At 44.5% G+C, this 6,298-nt stretch overlaps 1 protein-coding gene and 1 long non-coding RNA gene across 3 annotated transcripts in view; one reads left to right on the top strand and one right to left on the bottom strand.

Annotated features, from left to right (window-relative positions):
• Positions 1-6,298, top strand: part of slc24a3 (solute carrier family 24 member 3) — a 128,088-nt gene that overhangs the window by 39,965 nt on the left and 81,825 nt on the right. The gene's annotated exons all lie outside the window — the stretch shown is intronic.
• Positions 4,630-6,298, bottom strand: part of LOC117960975 — a 20,171-nt gene continuing 18,502 nt past the window's right edge. Inside the window, exons 2-3 of the long non-coding RNA XR_004660277.1 lie at positions 5,633-5,639; positions 4,630-4,641 (exon numbers count right to left, since the gene is read on the bottom strand). This is a non-coding gene — a long non-coding RNA (uncharacterized LOC117960975). The remainder of the gene's footprint in view (positions 4,642-5,632; positions 5,640-6,298) is intronic.

Raw genomic sequence — 6,298 nt, forward strand, 5'->3', positions numbered from 1 at the left:
TAATTGTATATATATCTATGTTTATCTGTGTATGTGTAGTGTATTATACTAATACATTCATACAAAACAGTAACCCAGATATGTCCTAAGATGAGGAGCCAAGGATGTTGGTATCACGTGTAGCATGTTAAAGCACCATAAAGTAAGAGCCATGTGCTCATGGCCTGATTCTTTTCTCTCCAGGGACAAGGTTCTGGCTAGTGCTATACACACACACACACACAAACACACACACACACACACACACACACACACACACACACACACTTGGAATAGCTGTGCGCGCAATTCAACAATTAACAAACACATACAAACAACACACTTGCTATCATATGAAAACATACTAAGTCACATCTGTGATGCACACACAAGCCTGCCAAGCGACGCAAAAGAAGATAAAGTATCTAATTAAACATGACAGTTAGGAGCAATGGCCAGCCATGTCGTGTAATGTTTTGGGATTGGCTTGGACATATAGACATTGGCCAATACTATGAATGTAGTGGGGAGAAGACTAGCAAAATATGCCAAGACATACAGTAGACAGCTATTTTTGAGGTTTATTCCAGCTTCCTTGGTGTTAATTCCCCTGAAGTTTCCTTTCTTTACACACAGACACACACACACACACACACACACACACACACACACACACACACACACACACACACACACACACGCACACATACATGCCTCATACAGGAAGACACTCCTGACCTGGATGATTCCTGCAGGTACATCACATTTTGGCTTACTCCGTACTGTCTGAAATATGGAGGGAAATCTAGATTCATTAACGATCTGATGGAAAACGGTAATTATAAAGTGTACTTGTGCTTTCTTGGGGGGTTTATGAACCTGTGCATGTGTGCCGCTTTACTCAGAGCCATCTCGTGCACCCCCCCTCCAACCCTCCCTGCTTCTTATCTATTACGTCACATCACCATAGTAACCTCAGCAGTGGTGATGCATTCTGCTTCACTCGTGGGCTTGTCTGTCTGTGTGTGTGTGTGTGTGTGTGTGTGTGTGTGTGTGTGTGTGTGCGTGTGTATGTGTGTGTGCGTGTGTGTATGTGTGTGCTGTCTAATAAAGCAAAGATTCATGTTATTTAGTAATAACAGAGATGATTCCTTAGGAGTGTGTTGAGGGTGTTTCAAGCTATAAATTCCAATGTATTCTACTGATGTCACACACAAACACGCACACACACATGCACACAGAGAGAGAAGCATTGGCTCAGGGGAAGAGCATACAGTAAGAGGGCAAAAGGCGTCACAGCTGTATAGAAGCTTTGGCCCTGATGAGGCTTGGCAGATTTCACCCTTCAGTTATTTTATAACATCACACACTGTAAGCAAGTGTCACTGCGCAGTTGTGCATTGTGTTTGTTTTAACATAAAATGAACATTTCGTTTGCAGCTGATATTTTAGGCTCTGCTCATATACTTTTATTGTATGAAGTTTTTTTGGTGACTGGGAAGGACTTTATATTTTAGCTGGTCTTTAAAAGGTTGTGGCCACCAGGGGGCATTGATCAGAATGGAGACCAAATGTCCCTGTTAAGTGTTTTATTGGAATAAAGGTTTATGTGTGTGTTCGTGTGTGTGTTTATGTGTGTGTGGTTCTGAAACAGAGATACAGGCATAAATCAGTAAAATGTCAAATAGGTATTCCATGCCTTGCAGGTATATAATAAAACAAACACAATCAAGAGGTTAAATTATAGTTTTGTTATTCATGACTTAAATGCCGTGTTCTAAGAAATGCAGTCAGGGTTTCCCGCAGAAAATTAGTTATGGTGGTAGGAGGGGGTTTGCCATCTGCTACAGTAGGCTACAGATTCTTTAGCCCCAAATAGTTCTGTTTTTCAGTGTTCATTTTGGCAAAGGTGCAGTTACTTTCTTTTGCTCATCTGCATTCTGCAGGTCAGAGCATACTGGCGCTTACACCAAAGGCCAGTCATGTCATTTCTGTTTACTCATTTGTAGCTCAGGCTATTTAATTACCTAGTAAGTGGCCATTTTTGGTAGCCAGCCTTCCAAAAGAAAGCACAATGAAATGAAATTAACCAATCATTACCAGTGACCGACAAGCAGTCTCAGTTCACCGTCCGGGAGGCTCTCACACACTATACATACTGGGACCTCTCCACAGAAGGCAAAGCATTCCTGCTTCTGCTACTTGGGTGGAGTGATGTCTTCGCAGCACCTGAGAAGCCCCGTGGTGTGGAGCAGAGAGTAACTACGAGCTAATCACTCCGCCCAAGTAGCAGTGCTTCGCCCTCTGTGGAGAATAGTTCCTTGTATGTATACGGTTAGAAGATGGCTGTGTCTCATGTGACCTTTTTATTTGTGCATACTGTGGCTATACATAGCACAACATGCACCTACTATGCTAGCGGTGGGTACGTCAGAAAGAGTTATGACACGCATAGGGATGAGAAGGGTATGTATGGACATATCTACCTCTGGGGGATACGGTGAATAAGCTCCCAATAAGTCAACATGTTCTTTTAACTGAAAGTGCTGCGGGTTACCTTGTGCAGTGGTACACTATACCCCTGTGCAATTATTAATTTGTTGCACATTAACGCTCATTGTTGTTTGCCTTCAACATCGCCTTGCTGGCAGCTAACCCGAGCCTTAGCCACAAACATAACTATTACCGCGCTGCCGGGAAGGAGACGTTGGGGGCAAAAAAAATCAAACACCCACATTAACTGCAACAATACACAACATTCAGCTTGACATATATTAATTAAGAGCTGAAGAATTCCTCATTACACATTTACACATTGTGTAAGAACAACATACAATATTTCAAATTGAGACACGCATAAAGGCGCTGACACATCAACCCGATTATCGGCTGTCTGACAGTCTGGCGAGGTCAGTGACTCGAGTCTGTTCAGTGTGTTTCTATGCCGTCGTGATACAAAGGAGCCGTCGGCCTTCATTTTTTTGGTGGGTGGGCATTCTGACTCAGTGGCCAATCTGATTGGTGGAGTGCTAACTCCGAATGTCTCAAAATCTGACCTTTGTTGATCTGAAATGAAGACAGATTCATGGCCTACTGTCCGCTTAAAATGTTTCAGAAAAGTTTTGGTGACCTATTTTTGTCAAATTCAAGATCATATTCCAAATGAGCTGCCATTATGGTCGGTTTCGAGAATTCCGGAGGAGCCAGTCACAATACAGATTAGCAGAGAAGCAAGAGACAATACATATTAGCAGCGCCTACTGTCATGGAGACGTATTACATAACGTGCACACGCAGAAAGTACGCTCAAGTCAGCGTCGCTTCGTTGTGTTCCGAGTTTTTGACCAACTCGGGGGGGCAGTCAGTCCAACAGCTTTTTCTGCCTACGGTTGGCCATCTGGCTGGTTTGTCAGAGCCTTAAAGCAACATTATGTAACTTTTCCCGCTTCGGCCCCCCTACAAGTTGGTTGGGATTTGTCCCATTATGTCTGATTGGAACTACAGATCTGCTACCCGATCTGGCAAACTCGCATAGTGCGGTTATCAAGCAGCTAGTTTTACCTGCCTGAGGAGGTCGTCCTTCGTGCAGCTTTATCTCACTTCCCTTTCCCACACTCAAATTTCAAAGTATAGTGTGCATGGGGGGTCGAACTGAAACCTAATTGGGTGTTTAGCCTGAAGAGCCCGAAGTGAGGGGTGTCATAAAGGCCTCCTGGAGCTCTCTTTCCTTAGAATTAGTGCCCTGGTTGGACCGGAGCTCTGATGGCTTACCCCTTTGGGCGATGAAGCATATAAAATGCAGGTTAAAGTCACTTCCGCATTCGCAGCCCTTTGCCAAACCTGATGCTTTGTCCAATAATATTCAGTCTATGCTCTGGAGGTTTGAAGTGTCCATCTCAGGGCTCACATAGAAGAGAGGCAGTAGAATCTGGGAGATGCTGCAATTCTTCCTCCCACGTCAGCCATGACTGCAGCACATCCTCAGGCAGTGATGGGTCATCCCAGTCTCTGTTTGTCCCACAAGTGCTGCACCAGGACTTTGGGCTGCGTGGTGAAGGGAACTATAAATCTCAGGGGTTGTACGGGCTTGCCAAGACTCTGTCTATGTTTTGCATGGTGGTTGTGGGTTGGTCCAGTATACGGTATTTATACCTTAAGGTGTCTGAATTGCAGAGCCAGCATAGTCTCAGGGAAAGCTCCTGGGGTTCAGTGTCTGACTCGTCGTGCTACAACTCACTGCTCTCAGATCTGGCTTCTTTGGGCAGGTGGCTTATGACCTTAGGGGGGTTACTGGCCCAGTGGCATAGCTTTATTCCACCTGTACATGTGGTACCAAATGGAAGGGTTTGCCATATGTAAATGATGGGTGGTTCCTCTGTCTTAAGGTCCCACCAGAGGAAGCGCAGCAAGGGCTTGTCCTCTGGGAGCAGCCTCACCTGGTGAAACATAATGAAATGTAGCTGCTGGCAGCAATGGCATGCTCTCTGAAGCCCATCTGTACACCCAGTAGACTTGTACTTAAAGTGGGCCCAGGCAACAGCAACTTATAGATGTTTTCTCCCTTAGAACACAAAGGAGCAGTTTAAACCCAATCATGTTCTTTCTGTTATGGCTTAACATGTGATCTGGGATGAACCAGGACTGCTGCTTTGCTCAGCTCCTCTTCTGACACTTTAACTGCATAGCCCGCCTTCTCCAGCTTTCTAATATTTGCATAGTATGCAGCGGGCCTGAAGCTGTGGCATGTTCTTCACCCTGAGGAGGAGAGTAGCTTAGCGCTAAATTCCCAGGCCCTGTTGTTATTGTGCCTGCTGCTGGCTTTAACTGGTCGTACCCTGAAGTATGCAGTCCAACCTCGTCTTCACTGCTGCTGGTCGTTCCCCCGTGGGGTCCCAAACACACATGTTACACTGGAGTGATTAAGTGTGTAAAATCTGACCCGATTAACAGCAGGGGAGCACTCTGTTAATCATCTGGAGAGGTGCGCCTCTTAAATGCTTGCGCTTCCTCTGAAGTGCCTTCATTGGGTAAGTGTGCTCAGCCAGACCCAGTTGATCAGCAGTGAATACTCTGTATATCTTGAAGGATTTCTTTGGATTGTCTACTGGGGAGATAGAGAAAGACACTGCAGTCTGAGGTCCTGCCGAATAGTACTGAGGATCGGATCTTCCCGCTCATCAGTAAGCTTAAGGCTCTGCGCTTCTACAGAAAGGAGAATGCTCCGCTCTGACTCATCATCAAGGATGGCATATGTCTCCAAGGTGTGTTCGCCGTAACGCAGCACTTTACTCACTTTAAATAGGACCTGGCTGCACCCAGCCCGTCTGTCCTTGAGGACTTTATTAGTTGTGCTGAGGCAGGCACTATCCTCAGCTGCAGGTTTTATATTCACTTCATGTAGAGCTTGCAGATGTTTCCCCTCACACTTGTGACATGTAATCTCCACCTTTTGTTGGTCTTAATCCTCGCTGTCATCTGTTCCAGTATTAGAACAGTAAGGACATGAGGCAGTTTGGACAGCAGCCGAACCTTGAACAAGGTTATTATTTCATTTAGAAGGTTTGTGTTCAAATTCAATTTAGTTTAAATTAGTTTATAAAGCAAGTTTGCTAGTTTTGTTTAGTTTTTAATTTTTGGAAATGCTAATTTTTACGCTGAATCTCATTTCTCTGTCTTACCACTTCCCCTTGGTCTTACCCCAGCACGTAGCTCTGTTGTTTGTAAATGTGGAGGTCTGTCAGTAGAGAGAAAAACCAAAACAATCGGTGCTGCTTACACGGTGTTATCCTCCTGCTAGCGTTAGCACCCAACAGGCTTAAACAGGGCAAGTTTTAAATGTGTTTTTAGCCTCTCTACATATTCAAAATGTCATTAAAAATGCCAACCCATGTGCAGTGATTCCTTTAGAGTGATCACAGTAAATCTGATTGCAGTAGATGAACATGTATAAAACTTGCCCTGTTTAAGCCTGTTGGGTGCTAACTCCAGCAGGAGGATAACACAGTGTAGGCAGCACCACAACAGTGCTAAGCCCACATGCTTAATATGCATGTAGACTGTGGCTTCAACAACAATCTGAAGTGGCACTTCATGCTGCCAGTTTTAATGCAAACTACACAGAAAAATCTGACCAGCGCAAACAAAAAATTGGATAACATCATACCAGCACTCAGTTTTACCTATGTATAAAACAATATTGGCACAAAAGAGCGCAACAGCTGCCTAGTTAAACATTTCTTGGAAATTTGCAACAGCTAAGAAGCCATTCGCCGATGCCAAGTTAATTAAACAATGTGCAATCAACATGGCTGCCGCAGTT

The sequence above is a fragment of the Etheostoma cragini genome, chromosome 17 (assembly GCF_013103735.1).
Source record: "Etheostoma cragini isolate CJK2018 chromosome 17, CSU_Ecrag_1.0, whole genome shotgun sequence".
NCBI lineage: Eukaryota > Metazoa > Chordata > Actinopteri > Perciformes > Percidae > Etheostoma > Etheostoma cragini.